Source organism: Meleagris gallopavo, chromosome 22, assembly GCF_000146605.3.
Source record: "Meleagris gallopavo isolate NT-WF06-2002-E0010 breed Aviagen turkey brand Nicholas breeding stock chromosome 22, Turkey_5.1, whole genome shotgun sequence".
NCBI lineage: Eukaryota > Metazoa > Chordata > Aves > Galliformes > Phasianidae > Meleagris > Meleagris gallopavo.
Window position 1 is genome coordinate 353,896 of NC_015032.2, and position 21,370 is coordinate 375,265.

At 50.8% G+C, this 21,370-nt stretch overlaps 1 protein-coding gene across 5 annotated transcripts in view; it reads left to right on the forward strand.

The window, feature by feature from the left end:
• The first annotated feature begins 5,089 nt into the window (after positions 1–5,089).
• DLGAP4 (DLG associated protein 4) overlaps positions 5,090–21,370 on the forward strand; it is a 133,784-nt gene continuing 117,503 nt past the window's right edge. The window contains exon 1 of one of the 5 annotated variants that reach the window (XM_031556513.1): positions 5,090–5,211. The gene's annotated coding sequence lies outside the window, so the exon portion shown is untranslated. The remainder of the gene's footprint in view (positions 5,212–21,370) is intronic. The other 4 variants (XM_010722215.3, XM_010722216.3, XM_010722217.3 and 1 more) reach the window with 4 other exon arrangements.

The following is a 21,370-nucleotide window of genomic DNA, read 5'->3' on the forward strand; positions in this document are numbered from 1 at the left end:
CAGCCTGGCAAGTTGGGCGAGCCATGGCAGTGCCCTGCAGCAAAAGCTCACAGCAGCTGCTTTGCAGCAGCCCCCTCAGCCACATCTTCCCCACACCAGCATGTGCAGCCCTGGCCCAACGGGGATCCTGGCCATGGCCTGGGGGGCTGCGAATGATGGGGTGTAAGCTGGGGTACAGATCTATGCCCGATGCACAGGGATTTCCTCACCAGCACTCACAGCTGCATGCTGGGGAAAATGGGGAGGCATGGCTCATGCCTTTCTTTTCCCCCTTTGGCTGCCCTATTGCTTTGCTCACCGTAGACTCCCTGACCATGGGCCCAGGGCATTGCTGCAGCCCCCAGGTGGCCCAGGATGGGGATTCCAGGACTGCTCACCTCCCATTGGTGTTTAGCAGAGGTGAGGATTTGCTGGATGCTTCCATCATAAACCTCAGCAGTGCGAACAATTACTCCTGATCTCAAAGGAGTGTGCTGGGAACAGAAATGGATGAACCCATGCACTGTAGTACAGCTGCCAGATGAACATTTTATGGGGTATTTACTTTGCAGTGTGATGCTGAAGTACCTCTGGAGTTCAAGCATTGCTGAAGTACATCTCCCCTGTCCTTTCAAGCTCATTAACCCCCAGATCCAGCCAGGCCTTTGAAGGGAGCAGTGGTGCCTCACTCAGGGGACCTCGTATGTGCTGCTTTAGAATAAACCCCTCCAGCAGGGCAGAGAAGTGGAAGAGCCTTGCTTTGAGTTCTGCCTTCGTACTTCCCTGAGATGGTTTCAGGCTCTTTGTAGCAGGAGCAGCCCTCCTGGCAGTGTTCCTGCGAGCCCCCAGCACTGAGGGGTGCCCTCATGCCCAGATCTCAGCCAGCAGGAGGGGACCTGCTTCTGCTAGAGGCAGCTCTGATTCACCTTGGTTATTCCCATGCATTTTGCTCCTTAAGTTTGGAGCTGCCTGACCCACAGAGCTCCTCCAAGTGCAGTGAGAGCTGCCTGTGCCTGAATCTTCTCATTACTTAAATCTCTAATGGGTTTTGTCCCTGAGAGGGGGCTCCCATTGCCCTGTGATAAGGGATGATGAATAAGTTTATCTCCTCAGTGGGCTCATGGAGATCTGCCTGGGAGTGGGGGCACTGGCTGCACTAGCACAAGTGTCCCGCTGTGCAGGTCCTGCTGGATTTGCATGCTGGAGGACTGAGCTCTAGCATTATTATTCCAGCATGGATTTTTAGTCCTTTTTGGCAGATGTCAGCTACTCTCAGGGTATAGCTCCTGGCCATAGTGGTCCCAGCAGCTCTACTCGTTGGCTGGATCGTGATCTGGTAGTTCTCTGTTGAGTACATCCTGCTGCCCAGAGCATGCTGCTGATGAACCAGAGTGTTTTTCAGGGAATGGTGCTGTACAGATTGAGCATGTTCTTAATCAGAACTCCCATCCCTCTGAAATGGATGTCTTTGAGGCTGCTCTGGGTCCAACCTGATTGTATGCTGAATAAAGAGGTTAATATTCTGGGAGCTGGGAGACACAAACTCCATTCCTGGGTCTTCTGTTGGTCCCCTGTTGTGATCTCTTGGGCAAGTTGTTACACTTCTGTGCATCACGGTACCTTACTGCAAGACAGATATAGGGCTCATGAGTTGTACTGGGGAGGGGCTTTTTACTAGACATGTAGTGGTGGGAGCTGTAGAATGGTGAGCATTTACAGCAGGGATGTACCATCCATCTTTGTAGAGTTGTGGAACAGCCTTGTGCCACTGACCCCCAGCTATTGGGAAGTGATGGGGCTGGGATGAATCCGTCTTCTTGAGCTTCTCTGGGAAACCCCTTCCTTGCTGGAAAATGCTTCTGGGTTTGAGACTCCCCTCAGGGGCCTGCAGATACTTGAGATTGTCCAGAGCACTGGAGCAAACTGGCTTTTGAAGAAAACCAAAGCTGAAGGGCAGATCTATGCTTTGCGCTGTAGCAGGTGGCCTGCTTGGGACAGGACAGTCACATCTGCTCACAGTCCCAGCTGGCTTATAGAATTGGTGGAGAATGGAATGCCTTGGGAAGCAGCTGAGACAGCAGTGCTCTGGTTAGTGCTTGGTACTGAGAGAGCAAGAATCGAAATCTCTTGGGCACTATCTTGGTCCTGGCAAAAGCAGAGGTGGAGTGTAGGGAGACTTTCCTTGAGCTGTGCTGAGAGGCTGCAGAGGTGGAGTGAAGGTGGCTGAATGCCAGATGGGGAGGTTGCTGCAGCAGTTTGATGGCCTGGGGGCAAATAACTGCGGTGGTGAAGCAAGGATGTGGAAAGTGACAGGAGAGGGATGCTGGGGGAGATGGAGCCGTGACCTTCCTGTCTGTACCACTGTGGCAAGAACCCTCTGCTCTGTGCTTAGCAAGTCTGTTGGCCTGCAGCAGCCGCTGGGCAGCCGCTCCACTCCCCCCACAATGGTGGGATTTCTTTCAGGGCTTCCAACCAATCTGCCTGCTGGTCACAGCTCCTCTCTGCAGGGGTGGCCCATTTCTGCTGGCTCCTGGAGCAAAGAGATGACTTCTGAATTTTCTCCTGTCTTACAAACTCAATATTTTTTTTTTTTTTTTTCATTCAAATGTCTTTCTCTCCCCTTTCCAAGAAGGGGAATTGCAGCTGGCAGATCAGCAGCAATTAGCAAAGCAAACTGCTGTAATGACCTCTGTAGTGTGCTGTGTACAGCCTCTCTGAATGCCCCCAAGAAGCACATGCCAGGTGTTTGGGGAGGCAGGGCCAGGATGTGGCCCCGCACAAGGGGAGATACACAGGAGGGGCTGTGCTGTGCCTCCAGAGACCCTGGTGCTGCTCAGCTGCACTTGGAGCAGACCTCCTTGAGCACAGCACCAGAGATGAAGAACCACGTGTGGGCTGCAGGACCAGTGCTGTGTTGCAAGGTCTCTCAACAAGGCTGGGTAATGTGAAGCTCAGCAGCCAGCTGTACCTCCCGAGCTGCAATAGGTCCTGCAAGTGCCTGTGGCTGCCCAGGCTTTGTCAGTGTTTGATCTCAGCTCTCCTTGTCTCGCTGCTGTTCAAGAGTACATCCAGGAAGGCGCTGGACTCGGGTACTGCTTTCCCATCCATCACTGATGATTCTCTTTTCATTTGCTTTTTGGGCTTCACCTTTTTAATCCAGCTGTCTCCTGCCTTACAAATGTTCTTTCCTCAATTACTTACACCAAGCTTCAGGGCTGGTTCTCACCGCAGACACACAATGAAGCTGTGCTCTCGGCTGGAGCTTGACAAACTGAGTTCACAAGAACCTGCAGCAGGAGGGCCCCTCTGTCCCATGGGTGTCAGCCCTAGGTGCCATCTGGGTTGCCCTGGCACAAGGCTCCACCCTGCACTTCCACTGCTGACCATGTCCCAGGTGGCTTCTTCTGCCCATCTGTGTCCTGCAGAGTTGGGTGCTGATTGCCCACCTCTGCCTTCATACAGGCTGTTGCTTTTTATTCCTTCTCTCTTAACAGGTGCAGATGCAGGGTTATGTTTCAAAGCTAAAGGAAGAAAAGGTGCTTGGCTTTCACCAAAGGAGGAGCAAGGTAGAAAGCGAATAGCTTGTGTGTTCTGCTTTCGCAATTGTCAAGGTCCTATCTGGTCCACAGGACATGTGCTGGTGTTTGGGAGTCACTCAGGTGATGGTGACTCTGGATATGAATGCCTCTGAAGAAGAGAAGGCAGAAAAAGAACTTCCCAGATAAGGGAATCCAGTCCAAGCTTGGAGCTCAAGGGGATTCAGTGCTGGGAGGTGTGAGATCTCCCTTCTGGAATGAGGGACTGTGGGCAGAGATCCCTCCCCACTTTATGATCTCCTGATAGGGACAGTGCCACCCTTTTTCCAACTTGGCATTTCAGGATCCTGGCATGAAATATGAGCTCAGGAGCATCCCTCCCTCCTGTGGCCTGCCCTTTGTAATGATACTCCATCTCACGCACTGAGGAGGCTGCAGGCATGGGGAGACAGGTCTTGCTTGAAGGCATACGATGAGCTGCCCTCAGGTGCCAGGGGAACCCCACAGTTAATTCGGCCTGCTACTTCCCAGACAAGGGACCAGTTCATACCATTTCTGCACCAAGGCTGCCTTATCTCCTCTTCTTAATACTCTTATCTTGAAGGCTCCCCTCAGATTAAAGCCCAAGCAGTCAGTCCCCTCCTTGGATTTAATGCAATGCAGTTTTCTTGCACTAATCCGATCAGAGTATAAGCTGCTCTTTTCAAAGTGCATGGGGAGGACAGATGTGCATGTCACTAGTACGGTGAGCTGGGCTGACAGAAAGCAGCAGGAAGGTGCTCTGCTCTTTGCCTTGGTGGCACATGTGGCTGTTTTCATGGCTTGAACTCCGTCTCTCCTGTAGACAGTTTTGAAATGTCTGAGCATGCCATCAGCCTTAAAGGAAAAAGGGTTGCTTTGGAGCGGCATATGGAGTCTGTTGACCTTCTCAGACACTCTGATAAAGCTGAAGCCCAATCTTTGGTCTCTGGCAGCCATGGAGACCCTAGAGTCAGAGAAATGGTGCTGTCCATTTCAGTAAAACCCAGAGGGTTCACACCTTACAGCAAGTGCTCAGGTGACATCTGAGAATTTGACCTCAACAGTAGGACTGCCATGGTGGGCTGTTTTTTCTCAGTGAGCTCACGAGTCCATGGCCATGCTTGGAGCAAGGCTGGAGAAGTTAGAGATGGGCTCCCATCCCTTCCTTGCCTCTGCCTCTTGCTCTGCTGAAGGACCAGGAGCTGAGATCATTCCTCTGCTTGGGGAGCATCCTGTAAGTGCTCTCCCAGCCCATCCCTGAGTGCCCTGTCGGTCATGTCTGCTTAGTGTGCCCCCAGGAAAGGCAGGGGCACGTGGGAACCTGGGAAGGGATGGAGAGGAGTGTCTGGCTGTAAGTGTGCACTGAACCTGAAAAGTGGTGATGCATCTTTGGTCTGAGAAGTGTCTTAAGTGGGTGCCTCCCTCTCTGTGGGCCTGAAGGGACCCAAGGTGTGGGAAAGGGGGGAAGATGATTCTCTTGCAATAGGGAAGGAACAGTGGATAACTCCAGTCTTTTTACCCTCCTCAGCCCAAGGAGAGTGGTGGGCACGGTCTCACACCTGCCACCCAGCTCTTCCAGCCGTGCAGCCAGTGCATGGACGAGCAACGTCCCCCAGATCACGCCTGACAGCAGCATCCTGGCAGAAGAGGCACCTCAGAGAGCAGCATTCAGACTGTGAGTGCTCTGGGAACCATGGGCAGTGCAGAACCCTGGGGTCAGGGTCTCATTCCGCAGAATGTCCTTGTGGTGAAAGGCAAGAGGAGCTTGTGGGTCTGGGGAAGCTGTGGAGTTCTCTTTGCTCGTGTTGCGAATGCCCTATGAGGAAAGAGGAGAGCCTGGGCACAAGGCAGCAGGGGTAGAGGAAGGTTGCTGCTGGCAGGGTAAGGGGGCACATGGCTACAGTCCAACATGCAAGGTGCTGGTGTGGCCTCAGTGGCCAGGGGAAACAGATGGGCTGAGCAGATGGGTGGCTCAAGGACTCTGATTGTTGTGCTGGAGCAAGGGGAGCTGCGATGGAATCTGCTCTGGTAGAGGAGGAAGCTGCTGCAAGGAAAGACTGAGGCTGCCTCCAATCACTGCCTTGACACATGGAACATGCTCTGCACATCTGTGCAGTGCTGCAAAGCACTGTTTCACATTTTCCGAGCGAGATTGTCCAATCCTGCAGCCCTCCCTGCAGAAAAGCCTATATTTCTCCCCTAAGGAGAAAGATGAACTTGTGCCGAGGACAGGGCTCTGGATTCAAGGAGTGCTTTTGCAGCTGCTAAGGTCCATTGGGAAGGAACTTATTCTGAAAGTAGCAGACACTTGAGAAATAGTAAATAGGCAGGGTAGACCTATGGAGGATTTATCACGTGCCTCCCCTGCATCAGGAGCAATCTGCTGCTGCATCCTGGGATGTGACACCAGCTCCAGCAGCAGCTCAGTATTCGAAGGGTCTTAATTTGGTCTCCCAAAGGAAGATGGTCATAAAATCCAATAATCATCATGATAGCAGATCTTTTTGCCCATCATCTAGGCCAGTAAAGTAGTGTCTTTGTAGCCTTCTGGGATCATTCAGAAAGAAGAGGTATGTGAATTTCTGCAGGCCTAAATTGGGGGTACGTGGAGATTTCTGTTTGATATCAAGTTTTTGACTGGCAGTGCAGAGACCTCAGGGAGTTTTGAGGGTGGGCATGTGTACCTGAGGGATGGGTTGTGCACCCAGTATGGCTGCTGTGCTGGGCTGAGGAACAGATCATGCACAGCCTTATTCTGTACAGCAGAAAAGACCATCTGAAAAATTCCTACTGCATAAACAAAACCCATCCAACAAAGTGAGCATGTAGTGATGACTGAGACACAGCAATGAGGATCTGATCAATACTTATAAAGATCTAATGGCAGGAATCAAGGGGCCAGGCTCTTTTCAGTGGGGTACAGCAACAGGACAAGGAGCAATGGACCCAAACTGGAACACAGGAAATTCTGTCTGAACATGAGAAAGAACTTCTCTGTAGTGAGAGTGCCCGAGCCCTGGCACAGGCTGGATTCTCCTTCTCTGGAGATATCCAAACCCACCTGGGTGCCTTCCTGTGCAAACTGCATGGGGAACCTGCTTTAGGGCTTAAGGCTGGGGGACCTCCAGAGATCCCTTCCAACTCCTATGATTCTGTGATTCTCTGAATTGCCAGGGGGACACCAAGGAAGTGAGAAAGGCAAGTCCACAGCAGAAACCTGAGAGCAAATAGTTGCAGTTCTTATGGGTCACAGAGGCAGATGGGTGAGGGGGGGAGAATGACATCCTCAAGGTAGGAAAAAACTCTGCAATTGCCTCTAGGCACTGAGAGTCCTCCACACTGGGCACATGGCTGGGACTGCCCTTCTGCCATGGCACAGTGGCAGCACTGGCCCTGGTCCCTGGCAGGAGGAGTACTGTTCAATGGGAGCAGGGCCTTTCCTGCTTCCGAACCTCCTGGTAATCACCCATCTACCTCTTTCCCTTAATTGCTGTTGCTTGATTTCTCCCCAGGTTCTCTTTTATTTATGTAGGTGACACATGTTTTGTTCAAAGCACTTAATTACCTCTTGGGATGCATTTCATTTATTCATTAAGGTAGAAGTTGGAGTTGCCGGGTTTGCTTTATTTTGCTATTTTTTCCTTCTTTTTATCCCTCCTCAATACTGGAAGGAGAGGGATTAAAAAGTCCATATACATCCAGCCCATCTCCTGGCCCCAGATGGTCCTATTGCTCTGGCACTACAGAGCAGCAGCGGGAGTAACGTTTCTCCCAGGAGGCTGATGACATGCTGTGGTTCCTCAGGAACTGGGAAGCGAATGGCTGGTGCTAAAAGCACTGCTGGGAGCTGCTGGAGGCGAAGGCCAGGTGACAGGTGTTCCAACATAGGGCATTGCTGAAGGAGGGGCTCTCAGCTGGGACCACCATTCACTGGCTACTGCAGTCCTGCCTGGCAGGCTAGAGAAGCAGCATCATTATCAGAGACAGGGCCATCTCCTCCTCTCTGACCTGGGCATGAGAGAGGATGGAAGCCCCAGAGTTTTGCTCTAGGGTAGGGACAAAGGATGTGCGCACGGGATGTGCTCCTGCCCTGCCTGTGTGACTGAAAGATGTTTATTGTGCTGGCATTTTCCCTTACCAAGAGCCTGCAAAAATGCTCCACACCTCCTGTACTTGCTTGCTCAGCAAGGATACGAGGCATTGCTGGATGGCTCTAAGCCATTCCCAGCTTCCGTCATAAAGCCATGTCTACCTCTGCTCCCTGGCTCCATGGAACAGCCAGGGCACATGCACAGCATTGCGGACTGCTGGATGCAGCAGTGAACTTGGGGCAGCCTGACTGTGGGCACTGCTGTTTTGGCTTCCTTTGTGCTTTATAGTCTGATCAAGCAGAAGCTGTGCACCAAGGATGGTGGTTTGGTGGTGCTCAGAAGGAAGGAGCAGTCAGCATTTCTCTCTTGCTAGAGCTGCCCTTCCCACAGGGAAGGACACATGGCAGAGGCACACAGCACAGTGTGACATGCGCAGTGCTCCATTGGTACAGCCACCTCTGGGTGCCTCTGTCCTCACGTGTTGTGTGGCACTGGAAACAAAAGCCCAGCCTTTCCTTGCACATCTCCCTGGCACACAAGTGTCCCATCAAGCCAGTCCTGGCTGGGTTTGCAGTTCCTTTTTTTCTGCTACTTGTGCACAAGACAGATCTGGTGTGTGCCCACTGCCAGCCCAGCTCCCTTTCTGTGCCTCCCCCTGGAGATGGAGTCACAGAGCTGGACCTGGAGCTGCTCTTCTTTCTCTACTCTCTCTGCCAAGGAGGCCAAACCCCTCGTTGCACCAGTCTGGGAGCAGATGAGTCCTTCTGCTGTACTTTCCTCATGGCTTAAGCAAGGACCTTCTTGCAATTCTGCTCTGGTTGCCCACATACCATTTCTTTGGAAAAGAGTTTTCTGCTTTTATAGTTCTTTCAGAAAGTACCAGAAAATGCACATGTTAAGGCCTTTGTCTTGCCATGTCTCACTCTATATTTGAGGTTTCATGCAGGGAATTTTGAACCAAAACAACTCCTGCCATTGGGGAATGGCAGTGGCTGCACTGCAGTGACCCTCCCGCTACTTACTGATTGTGAGAAAAAATGACTTGTATTAATTGAAAGGGAAAAGTATTGCACTACAAACCTCCATCCCTTTCCTGCCTCATGTGTGTGCACAGAGGCCCCTGGAACAGTTGCTGTCTGTTCTGGATAATTGTACGCATCACTCCTTGCTCTCCTTTTGGATCTGGAGGTGCTAACACAGCCAGGCTGCGTGAGGTGGCACGTTTGCTGTGCAGCGTGTGAGGTTGGAAAGAGCTGCTGGTCTGCAGGGAAAGCCCTGCAGAGCCATTGTACATTGTGGGGAGAATCTGAAATTAAAAACTAAGAAGTAAGACTGATTAAGATCCCAGAGCATTGAGAAGAGGCAGCTTCTTACTGCTAATGGCCTTTATTATTATCTTCAAGAAAAGTTTAATCTGAGTCTCCAGCATCGCTTATTGGCACACACACACCATACAAAGCCCATAAATGAGAGCAGAATTGGCCTAAGCCTTGGTCAATACCAGTCTGTCTGGGAGGGAGGGCATAAGCGGCCTGCAGTCTTGCTTTCTTAAATGCGGTAGAAGGCAGGTGAAGGAGGACAGGATAGTGAGCTTTTGCATTGTTGAGCCCAACACCTGCTCCATACTCGCCAGGTTTCCTCTTGAGAGAGGAATGTATCCCTGAGCACATCTGTAAGCACACGTGGCCAAGGACTCATCCTTTCCCAAAGGGCTGGCACAGACTGGAGCAGTGGTGTTTCTCAGGTGGTGAGGGTTTGCTGGAGAGAAGTCCTCTGAGCTGATGTTCAGCCTGAAGAAATGTTGTTGTAAGACAGGGTAAATAAATGAAGCCATGAAGACTAACTCCTGACTTGCAGACTCAAGCTTGAAGTGGGTCCTTTCAGAGGGAGAGATTTGGGCTGCCTGGAAAGTCAGTTTCTACATTTATACATTAAGAATCTTTGAGATTGTAGAGCAAACAAAGACTCTACAGACAGAGCCTTTATTTGAGAAATAGGTGCTATAGGAAAAGATATCAAAGAGAAATTAACTCACCCCTCCCAGTAACGGTTTGGAGAGAGGGGTGAGCTGGGGAATGCAGCCTGCATACTGACTGCTGGAGGAGAAGGTGGGGGGTAAGGAGGACCCACACAGACTCGGGTTGCACACGCGCTCTCAGAAGCGTCGCGGACACGGAATGCCCCCCACTCCAGGCACTCGCGTGCTCATGTGCAGGTTCAAGCTGTGACCTTGGAATTCCACTACAGAGATTATCTTGTATTTCACACTCTAAAGGCCACTGGTGGAGACTCCTTCTGGGAACTTGCTAACTTAAAGGCTGTGTAAAAGCAAAGCTTGGTGACTGACTTTTTACACAGGCAGATGATGACAGGACAAGGAGGAACAACTTTAAACTAAAAAAGGGGAGATTTAGGCCAGATGTGAGGAGGAGGTTCTCCACCCAGAGGTGGTGCGGCCCCAGCACTGCTGCCCAGAGCTGTGGGTGCCCCCATCCCTGCAGGTGCCCCAAGGCCGCGGCTGGGCCCCGGGCAGCCTGAGCTGGGGAGCAGCCAGCACATGGCAGGGCTGGGGCTGGGGGCCTTTCTGACCGAGCTGTGCTGGGATTCTATGGCTGTTGCCATAGCCCACGTGTGATCAATGTGGTGTCCTCCAGCAGTGCTGAGTCCACTCCTCTGCACATCCCAGCTTCTGGTTGGTCCAGAAGTAGAGCACACTTTCTTCTTTGTAAAGAAATGCATAGACTTTCTGGAGCTAATATGTGAGGATCCTAATAATTGCTTGGCTGTCTTGCTTGATAAACAGCAATCCAGACAGCTAATCAATTTGAGATGTGTATAGAGAAAAAAAATACAAGACAGATGGATATGCAGACAGATGTATAGGTGAATGGTTTATTTTATAAAGACAAACTAAATAAATTCTGAGTGGTGAAGAGGTACCTGGCTGTGGGGAGAGGGAATGGGAGTGGACAGGCAGATCTGCACCACTTGGGCAATGGCAGATGGTTTGGGCACATTCCTGGCTGTGCTTCTTGTCAGAAGCCTTGGTGCACAAAATCCAGGACCTCATCCTTCCTCATTAGAAGGTCCGTGGTCCAAATGGTCTCTCTGTAGAAAGTCACCTTCACATTTACTGAATCTCAGTTCTGTAGTGCTGCTGAACTCCCCAAAGGTTTGTCACCTGCCAAGAGTCTGCAGACACTTTTTCCTGGATTTCCAGGCTGTCGGTCCCTCAGCACCTGTGTTAAGGAGTACAAAACCAACTTCTCTCTGCTTGGATATTGGTGGCATAAATTAACCTGGCTCCCTAAAACTAGGCAATGGGGGAATTTATGCACCAGCAAGCACAGGGATTTTTTTGCTGTAGATTCCCTAGAAATCTTTATTAACAAGTAGTGCTATATGCCCAGCCTGAGAACTTGCTTTTGATAGTGACTGCTGGAAATGATCACTTCCGTGCATTTCTGGGTAAGGACTGTGGGTCTGTACTCTGTTATTCTCTGTAAACCTCTACAGTTTGCAGCATACAATCACTTCACTGGGAGAGGAGTACGCGTAGTCCTGGGACTAAGGGCAGCCTGTCATACAGACCAAGCAGAAATGAACAGCTTGCCCAACTTCACATGCCAAAAGGGCAGAAAGGAAAGCTGGTCCTGTGTCCAGCTTTCTCCCAGTCTGGGACCTCCAGGTGCTCTGGCAGAAGGGCTGCACACTACCTGTACATATCTGTATGGCATCACCCTATCCAGAAGCTATCTGAGCCAGGCTGCCGAAGAGTCGCAGCCATGCACCGTGAGCACTTGGCTGTGTAACTCCCACCATTTCTCACAGCTCTTATTCTGCTGCCAGCCAGCCTCAGTAGACCTGGAAGCCTTCTTCCCTCTGTCTTCTCCTCCCTTCCTCCAGCTTTCCAGGTTTGAAGAAGAGCCTAGCCAGGGCATTGAGTGCCTGAGACAAGGATGGGAAAATGGGAATGGGCAGCTCCTGTTCAAAGACAGGCTATCTTCTAGGGAATCTTTACCTTTATATATAAAGCCAGACCCTCCTGGGGCCACTCCCAGGACCCTCCTTGGGCAGGAAAAGTGCCCATGATATCCCAGACCTCTTTGCTCTCCACTGTGGTTGTTTTCCTTCCAAGCAGCACTGCAGCACTTAAATAAGAAGGGATTTGCAATGCAGAGAAAAACCTCCCACCTGCCACTCAGCAGCGTGTGGGCTGAGCGGAGCTGGGAGCAGCTGCGCCACTTTGCTGTATCTGCTTGGGCTCAACAGTCTTCCTGCCCATACCCTCCAGGCTTGGCCACTTTACAGCAATTTCTCAGTCAGTTTGTGGCTCTGGAAACTGCAGGTGACTTATGACAGTCCTACTGCAGCCCTCTGATGTAGCATGCCTCGGAGATTGGAGTGTTGCCTGGGGACCATGGAGATGATGCCCTCAGGTTTGGGGCCTGCTACTTCCTTGCAACATGCCTTATTTTCCCAGTCTCCTGAACAGAGACAGTACTGCTGGCTACACCCTGCGCTTTCCTTGGAGTCTTGGGCATGAAAAATGCTATAGAGGGGATAAAAGCAGATAAAAGACCATAAATTGTATGTCTGTGATCCAGCAGATCAGTGTGTTAACAAAGGAATTAAGGGGATCCTTTGGTAATGGGGCATTGGAGAGGGAACCTGGAGGGACTACAGGTAGTCCAGCACCGGAAACAAGGATTCCACTCCTGGTTCTCTCAGGTCTGAGCCTTTCTTGCTGGGAAAACGAGGATGGCTGGTGGAAGCTGGTTTTGAAGGATCAGTGTGTGCTTTGTCATGGCTGTCCCCCACTCTAGACTGGCAGAGTTTTAAGCAGGCCAGGTGTGACAAGGCCTTAGCCCCAGATCTGGAAAGCCATTGCTGATCATATATCCCCTTCAGTGTTATCTACAGAGAGAAGGAAGCTCCCTGCCAGGCACTGGAACATTATCTAGGCGCTTTTCAGTCTCTCAGTTGGGCAAGGAAGGTTTGGGGGGTCCCAAGATCATCCCATCACTGGGCCTGTGATAATGGACGGCACACTGCTGCTACTTTGCTCTTTGGGCTGCTGATCCTGCTTCCATCCTGGAAAAGTGGGCATGGTGTCTTGCATTACTTCACGCAAAACTGAGGGGAACCTGGTGATCAGCTGCAGGTAGCACACTGTTGTTGCTTGGCTCAAGGTGCCCATGAGCCCAGGTGGGAGAGGCATCTCTACTCCACTGCTGACTTATGAGCCCCAGCACCCAATCCCTTCTCTCCTCCCATCCTCATTTTCACCTCACCTGTCTGAATCCTGCCTCTGGGCACTGGGAAGCCCATCCCCAAGCAGTAACGCTGTGCTATTGCCTTGAAGAGTCAGGATGTGGCCCTGGGTCCCTTGTGGTCCAAGTAGCTGGGGCACTGGGAAGGGGGAAGCTGAAAACCCCTGCCAAGAGCTGCAGGGATGTGGGGGCCAAGCACAGCAGAGCCAGCAAGGTGCAATTTGAGGAAAGCCAAAGGCTGACAGAGACGTGGCTCCTCCTTGAGAGGCTCTGCCATGGACAGACAGATGCTACATAATCTGAGATCAGTGTTGCTTTTCACTGGAGCAAAAGAGAGAAGCAAACTTCATCCCTCTCCTAGGTTAGAGTTGCTCTGGTTTGCAAGGAGAGGCAAGAGACCCCAAGCCTTTTGAGAGCTGAGACCACCTGGGACCTCACTGGCAGGAGGTGTTTTCTTGCTTGGAGCACAACTGTCAATGGAAAAGTCTCGGTACAGACTTCAGTGCTCAGAAACACTGTGGGCTGGGACATTTTGGGGAAGATTTTTAGCTGCAGCAAAGAAATTTGGCAGCTTGGAAGCAATCTAATCATCCTCCTCCCATATGTTTGGTTCTATTTAAAAGGGAGCATGTACCCAATTCCTTCCGACCAGCCCAGTGACATTTCTAGTGTGTGCTTGGAAATAAATTTGGCATCTGCTGTCAGAATCTCAGATTGAGCCCAGTACAGCTAATTTGGGCTCTGAATGCCTTTGCCTCTGCAGAGCACCTTTCCATACTGACAGATTCTAAACGCAGCAGTGTCAGGGGTTGCTTCCTGCCACCATTACTGGGCAGGCACTAGCCAGGCTTCACAGGCAAATAGAACAAGCTCCATCTCCAGGAAAGAGGTCAGCATTGGCAGCACAGTTCTGCTTCAGGAAAAAACAGTGCCTACAGTCACTAGAATTAGCATTTCTGCCTTGGAGATCTCCTGGCTTGCATGCAGAGCAAACCCCCAGCCTGGAGCTCTCTCCTTATGGGGGCCTCTTCCTATCCTGCAGATGTATTTCTGCTCTCTCCAGGCCAGGTGAGCTCTGCTCTTTATGTCCTGCTCTTTTCCTTCTTGCTTCCAGCTGCTTGGGCTCAGCTGTGGGTGAGGTGAAGGCCAGCTGCTGCTCACAAGGGAGCCTGTGCCTCTGGGCTGGGATACACAACTCACAATCACCAGTGGTGACAATAAGGGACAGCGCTACAAGGGTGCTACTGGGAACACTGCATGCAAGGCATCTCAAGATCAGGTAGCTGGGCTGTATCTTCAAAGGAGAGCCAGTGCCAAGTCTCCAGCCGAGAGCTGTTCCCTCCTCTTGCACAAAATCTCCATTCAGTTGTCCCCTTGCTCTCTCTGGCCCTGCTGTGCCCTCAGCTCTGTGGGCTGATTGTACACAGAGGTGTGAGCACACAGCCACACCGTCAAGGGGACACTGTTAATCCCTTGCTCTTTCTTCAAGCCACGTTTACTGTCCCCCAGTGCTGCAAAAGTACATTGGGGTGAGGGTGGAAGAGTAGAGTTGAAAGCATGTGGTCGGATTGATGGTTTTTCTCTGCCTCCTTGCTATACATATTCTTTCTTTGCCTATGCCATTAGCTTTGTTAGCACTGCTGGAGTGGTGGATTAAATCCAGTGAGCTGTGCAGTGAACCTCATTGCTTGAGTCAGTTCTAAAGATTATGACGAATTATGTAGATCAGAATCAGACAGCAATCCTGGCATGGACCGATATCTTGGGAGGATGGTGACAGGGCTGTAGCTTCACCATGTGGGAGGTTTGCTGTCATCTAATTAGATGTTCAAATAGATCTTCCTGGCCACAGCTCTGCAGATGTCTGCCTGCATTCACCACTCCCTTCTCCATGTTCAACACCACAATCTGGGATAGACCTGGGGACAGAAAGGGGCAGGATGTGTTGTGATTAGCACTCAGCTGGCATAGGGTCCTGGAGCCATGGAAGGAGTGAAGGGAAGGAAAGAAAGGTAGAAAATGGGCAGATCTCAGCAGGCATCAGGTAAGAAGTGGGCCTTGATGTTTCCTTCTGCCCAGGCTGAGCAATGAAGGACTGTGGGGATGTGTGGGTGCAAGCTGCACTCCTGTTCCCCACTGTGCAGGGCTGTGGTAGGGCAGACATACAGGATGTTTTTCACTAGGCTCTCTCCTTGATCCTGTTTCCTCTGCAGTGATATGAAGTGACAGTGGCACTGGCCAAAGCTCAGGATATGGCGGCAGTCTCTACTGACCCCTGGACAGGAGCCAGCATTCCCCTGCCAGTACCCTTGATGTGTTCAGGTCAGAGGACTCCAGGAGATATGTAACGAGTGCCAATGAGCCTAAGCTAGTGTGGACTGGAATGGGGAAGATTCTGCTCTTGGTCAGCTTGTGTTCCCCAAGCTGTTTCAGCCTTGTGAGCATCACACTGGCCTTGGCCATGCACACCAAAGCTCTCCTTTGTCTGAGCTGTGCCTCAGGACAGACTTGAGGGCTTGAAATCAGGTTTAAAATTTCCTGACGGGGAGATACCTGAGCAGAGCCCTGTCCTGTCCCTACACACTGGCTGGAGAAGGGACTTTGTCTGCATTTTTGTCTCCCTGGAAGGGCTCCTCTGGCTGCCTTCACCCTTCCTCAGTTCCAGCATCTGTCTTCTACAGTCAGAGATGATGCATTTCTGTCACCATTGTAGTAAAGGTGAAACAATTCCAAGCACCTTGTTGTTGTATAAATCTACCTCACCACCACCATGTGTCCCTGCCTGCAGCCTTCCCTGCCCTCTTCACTCTGTGCCTGCTCCACTGTGACCGCACAGCTGCCAGGGCCTGCTGCAGGGACAGTGCTCCAGCAGCATAGTGACAGCCATGGTCCTCAGAACCAGCCGGGCAGCAGGAGGGACTCCAGTCACCTGCGGTCAACACCTCTCCTCTGTTTTAGTTTAACTGAAAGCGCTAAAATCAAAGTACTGGGACGTGTGTTAAAAGAAAGCAATGTTGCTTTTGAGTTGTGGAAGGTTTTGTGGCTTACCAGGAAAAGAGTTGCAGGCCCAGCTTTTGGTTCAGCCACTGCTGGTCTCCGTGTGTTGCTCCATGAAAGGTATTGTTGTCATTCCAGGAGGAAGCTGTGCCAGCTTGAGCCCTCCTGAACAACCTTTCAAAAGCATCCGCTCATTTGGTTGAATCCATGAGCCCTTAAGCAGTCCTCAAGGAAGTGTGCCAAATGGGTGCAGGTTCATTTTGGCAGAGGGGTGTGAGCTCATGCGTGCTCCGGTCCCAGCTGCACTTCTCCCCGTGGCTCCCTGTCCTCAGTGGGAGCTGAGAAGCCTGGCTGGAGGGGAGGCCCGTGGGCTCACACCTTGGGCACTGAGAGGCTGGTCCCCTCGCTGGCAAGGTGGGCCCCGTGGAAGCGTGGCAGCAGCTATCCCCCTGGGGTCCTGCTCAGGCTGGGCAGGAAGGACAGCAAGTGCCATGTCCTGTGCGCTTTGCTCTGGGTGGCACTGCTGGGGAAGGGCTTGGACCGGAGGACCTCCATGTGCCTTCAATACAAAAGCAGTCTGTGATTCTGTGCAGTCCTGAGCAATAAGACATAAGGTGGCTGAGGGTGGCCTGAGGAAATGTACATGTGTTCAGAGCTTGTGCTAGCCACTGCTTTTCTACAATAGATCCATTAGGATTAAATGAAGAGTGAAACTTGCCCTGGTGTCTCTCTATTGTCACTGTTGTTCTTTTTAGCATTAGGCTATAAATTCTCTGCCTTGCCCAGGCATTGAAATGCTCTCCCCCTTCCCTGAGTGCTGGAAATAGAGCCAGCCTGAGGCTGCTGTTCAGCAGAACACAGTGTGCGCTACCTCACAGCCCCTCCTGCACCAGGCCTTCAGAGGCCGTGAGCAAAGTGAGCTTGGCAGTGCTACTGCAAGCCAGTGCAGCAGGGCCAGCAGGAGCCAATGCAGGAAGTGGGGATGGCTGAGGCCAACTGGTGTTCATGCATCAAGTAGGTGGTTGGGGAAAGGCTACTGCCCTCTCAACCAGCCCTGACTGCAGAGCACCAAGGCATCCTCTGCCTTGTGGGGCTGCTGCTCTCAAGAGGCATCACAAATGCCACCTCTGCTGACCCCAACATGTCCCTGTGAGAGATGTATACATGTGGCCAACCCTAACCCACACACAGCTTCCCAGACCTGTTTTCTTTGGGATTGTGATGACACTGTTTGCACCCCATGTGAAGGAGTACTCTGTGAGCCAGGGAGAATCAGTGCCCTCAAAAGCTGCCGTACTCTGCCTCTGGTTGTAATGACAAGGCTGGGGTAGTCAAGAGCTTGAAAAAGTCTTCTAACTCATTGCCAGATAACATCAGGATTGGAGACTTCTGGGCTGTAGTGACCACGCAATGGCAGAAGTCACACTCCTGAGAGATACTGGACAGGCAAAGAGTAAAATCAGGATGTTAAATTTTAGAAAAGACAATTTCCATCTCTTCAGGGAGTTAGTCAATGAAACCCCATAGGAATCTGTCCTCTGGTACAAAGAAGCAGAGCACAGCTGGCAGATCTTTAAGGAAGCTTTCCTTAGAGCACAAGAGATCTTCACCCACAGGTTATAGGAAGTCAGAAAAGGAAGACAAGAAACCAACATGGTTGAACTGGTATCTGCTGGTCAAACTGGAGGGCAAGGAGAAAATTCACAGACAGTGGAAGCATGGACAGGTAACCTGGGGGGAGTGTAGGGACACTGGTAGGCTGTGTAGGGATGGATGGGGTCAGGAAGGCCAAGGCCTAACTGGAACTGGAACTGGGCTTGGCAAGAGGTGTAAGAACAAGAAAAGCTTCGACAGGTACGTAAACAGAAAAAGGAAAGTCCTGGAGGGTGTACCCTCTGTAGTGAGGAGAAGACTAAGAGGGGATTTGATAAATGTTTATAAATATCTAAAGGGAGGTAGGATGTCAGTGGATGAGGTCAGACTCTTCTCAGTGGTGTGTAGCAATAGGACAAGGAGTAAAACTTCAACACAGGAAGTTCTGTACTGACACGCAGAAGATTTTCTTTACAGTAAAGGTGACTGAGCACTGGAACAGGCTGTCCAGGGGGGTTGTGGAGTCTCCTTCTATGGTTATCAAGACCCATCTGGACACCAACCTGTGCAGCTTGCTATGGGATACCTGCTTTAGCAGGGGGTTTGGAGTCAATGATCTCTTGAGGTTCCTTCCAATCCCTGCAATTCTGTGATTCTGTGATTCTGTGAAAGAACAGAAAAGAAGAAGGCTAAGGTACTCAACAGCTTTTCTGCCTCACTCTTCACTGGCAACTCCTCTTTACACAGCCCTCGAGTGGATGTTTCAGAAGGTGGGGAGGAGCAACATTCCTCCCAGTATAAGCAAAGATAAGGTTCGTGGCTGCCTGAGGATCCTGATCATCCATAAGTCCTGATGAGATACATCCCACAGTCATGAGGGAACTGGCTGATGTAGTTGCCAAGACACTCTAGATAATGTTTGAAAAATCATGTTGATCAGATGAAGTCCCTGGTGGCTGGAAAAGAAGGCAACATCACACCTATTTTTAAGAAGGATAGAAAGGATGACCCAGGGAACTACTGACCTGTCAGCCTCATCTCTGTGCTGGGGAAGATCATGGAGCAGATCCTCTTGGAAACTATGCTAAGGCACATGAAAGAGACAGAGGTGATATAGGACAACCAGTTTGGCTTCACCAAGGGCAGTCCTGCCTGACACAACTAGTGGACTTCTATGATGGCGTAATTGCATCAGTGGACAAGGAAGAGCCACCGATGTCAACTATCTGGACTTCAGTAAGGCCTTTGACATGGTCCCCCACAACATCCTTCTCTGTGAAATAGAAAGATATAAATTTGATGGGTGGATTGTTTGATGGACAAAGAAACAGTTGCAAGATCATACCCAAGAGACTCAATGGCTTAATGTCCAGATGGAGATTAGAGACAAGTGATGTCCTTCAACGGTCAGTACTGGGACCAGTGCTCTTTAATGTCTTCATTAATGACATTGGCAGTGCGACTGACAGCAAGTTTGTGGTTGACACAAAGGTGAGTGGTGCAGTTGACGCATTCAAGGGACAGGATATGCCATCCAGTGAGGTCTAAGGAGGCTCCAACTGTGGGTCCACAAGAACCTTGTGAGGTTCAACAAAGCCGAGTGCAAGGTCTGGCGCTTGGATGACAGCAAACCCACTATCAGTACAAGCTGCAGCATGAAAGTACAGCCCTGTCAAAAAGGGTTTGGGAGTATTGGTGGATGGCAGCTGGACATGAGCCAACAGTGTGCCCTCACAGCTCAGAAAGCCAACCATATCCTGGGCTGCATCAAAAGAATACAGCCAGCAGGGTGAGGGAGGTGCTTCTACCACTCTCTCTGTGCTAGTGAGGCCTCACCTGGAGTATTGCATCCAGATGTGGAATACTCAGCACAGCAGAGACATGGAGCTGTTGTAGTGTGTCCAGAGAAGGAAATGATCCAAGGGATGGAACACCTCTCCTATGACAGGCTGAGAGAGCTGGGGCTGTGCAGCATGGAGAGGAGAAGGCTGTGGGGAGAGTTGAGAGTGGCCTTGCAGTATCTAAAGAAGGCCTATAAGAAAGCAGGTAACAGGTAGCAGGATCTGTTGTTAGGAAAAGTAAAAATGGTTTCAAACTAAAAAAGAGGAGATTTAGATTGGATAGAAGAAAGTTTTTTTTTACAATAAGGGTGATGAAGCATTGGCACAGGTTGCCCAGAGAGGTGGTGGATGTCTCATCCCCAGAGACACTCACAGTCAGGGATGGGGCTCCGAGAACCTGGTGGAGCTGTAGGTGTCCCTCTTCATTGCAGAGGAGCTGGACTTTAAGGAACTCTTCCAACTGAAATGATTCTATGATTCTATGATTCTAAAATAAGTAGGCTGGATCCTGCGAGACAGGACCGCAGCAATGAACAGAGCATTTCTTACTTGCTGGGTCATGGAATCACAGAATCACAGAATGGACAGCGTTGGAAGGGACTTCAAGGATCATGAAGCTCCAATCCCCCTGCCACAGGCAGGGCCACCAACCTCCACATTTAATCCCAGACCAGGCTGCCCAGTTCCCCATCCAACCTGGCCTTGCACACCTCCAGGGATGGACGGGGCATCCACAGCCTCTCTGGGCAGCTGTTCCAGCACCTCACCACTCTCTCTGTAAAGAACTTCCCCCGACATCCAACCTAAATCTTCCCTCCCTCAACTTGAAACCATTTCCCCTTGTCCTGCTGTAATCTACCCTTTCAAAGAGTTGATTCCCCTCCTGTCTGTGGGCTCCCTTTAGGTACTGAAAGGCTGCAATGAGCTCACCCCGCAGCCTTCTTTATCCAGGGTCTCCCAAGCTGAACATCCCTCCTAGTCACTGCCCATCCACCCTACTTGTTTTTCCAGCCACCTCTTGTCTCACTGGGGATCCTGCCAGATGTTTGCACAACAGACAGCACAGCAGAGAAGGAGCTTGTGTTTTGTATTTGTTGAACTCCCAGTTGAAGATGTAGGGACAATCCTTGCAAAGACCATCACATTGAGTCCACTCAGATGGAAAAGTCTAGCCCAGAACAACTTTAGTGCCTGCGTTAGCAGTGCTTGGCATAGATCTGCTCCTGATTTTAGGGATGGAAATCCAGAATTTACCAACAATGCTATTCGTATGAATCTAGGGTGGTCCAAAACAGGAAAGGTCTGGCTAGCGTGGGTTATTTAAAAGGCCTGGTGACAGATGTAGTCTCCATGACAACCCGCAGCTGGCTGGGCAGAAATTAAAGGGCACTGTGCTTCAATTGAGTGTCTCAGATTCATCTACAGCTCGTAACTTAGGTAATTACAGATGCACTTGAAAATGTGCGGATCCAAACATGCTCACATTTTAAGCCTTTTGAAGATAATCGAATACAAGGATCATCATCCAAAGGGCTTATCCCCCACTCGAGATCCTGCCTTCCTGCTGTGGCTTCCCTTCCTCCCAGAGCAGAGATGAAGGCGAGGCCTTGCCTGTTTGTTCTCCAGCAGCTTGCAGGAGGAGGAGAGGCACCGCTGCCAGCACACACGACTTTTGTGTTTCACATCGGGTTGTTTGGTAAACTAGTGGTTTGCAAAGAATGCTCTGGGCTCTGAGCCAAGCAAATTAGCTGTAATAGGTAGAGAGCAATTAATGGCAGGTTTAACTGAACACCATCTTGCAAAGTCTCTGCCCCATGGCGTGGGCTTCCCTCTCTGCAAGGACCTAAGTCTGTGGGATTCCTGGTGCTAGAGAAGTTTGTTGCTGAGTGGCTGTTGAGCTCTAACAAGGGCAGCTGAAAGCAGAACTGCCCCATTTAAATTGGTGAAGGGAATTTGTCAAAGTAAGGAAGAAATACATGGAGACTGGCCTTTCCTGTGAAAAATCTTTGGCTTGTTATTACTATAATAAGTCTCTAAGT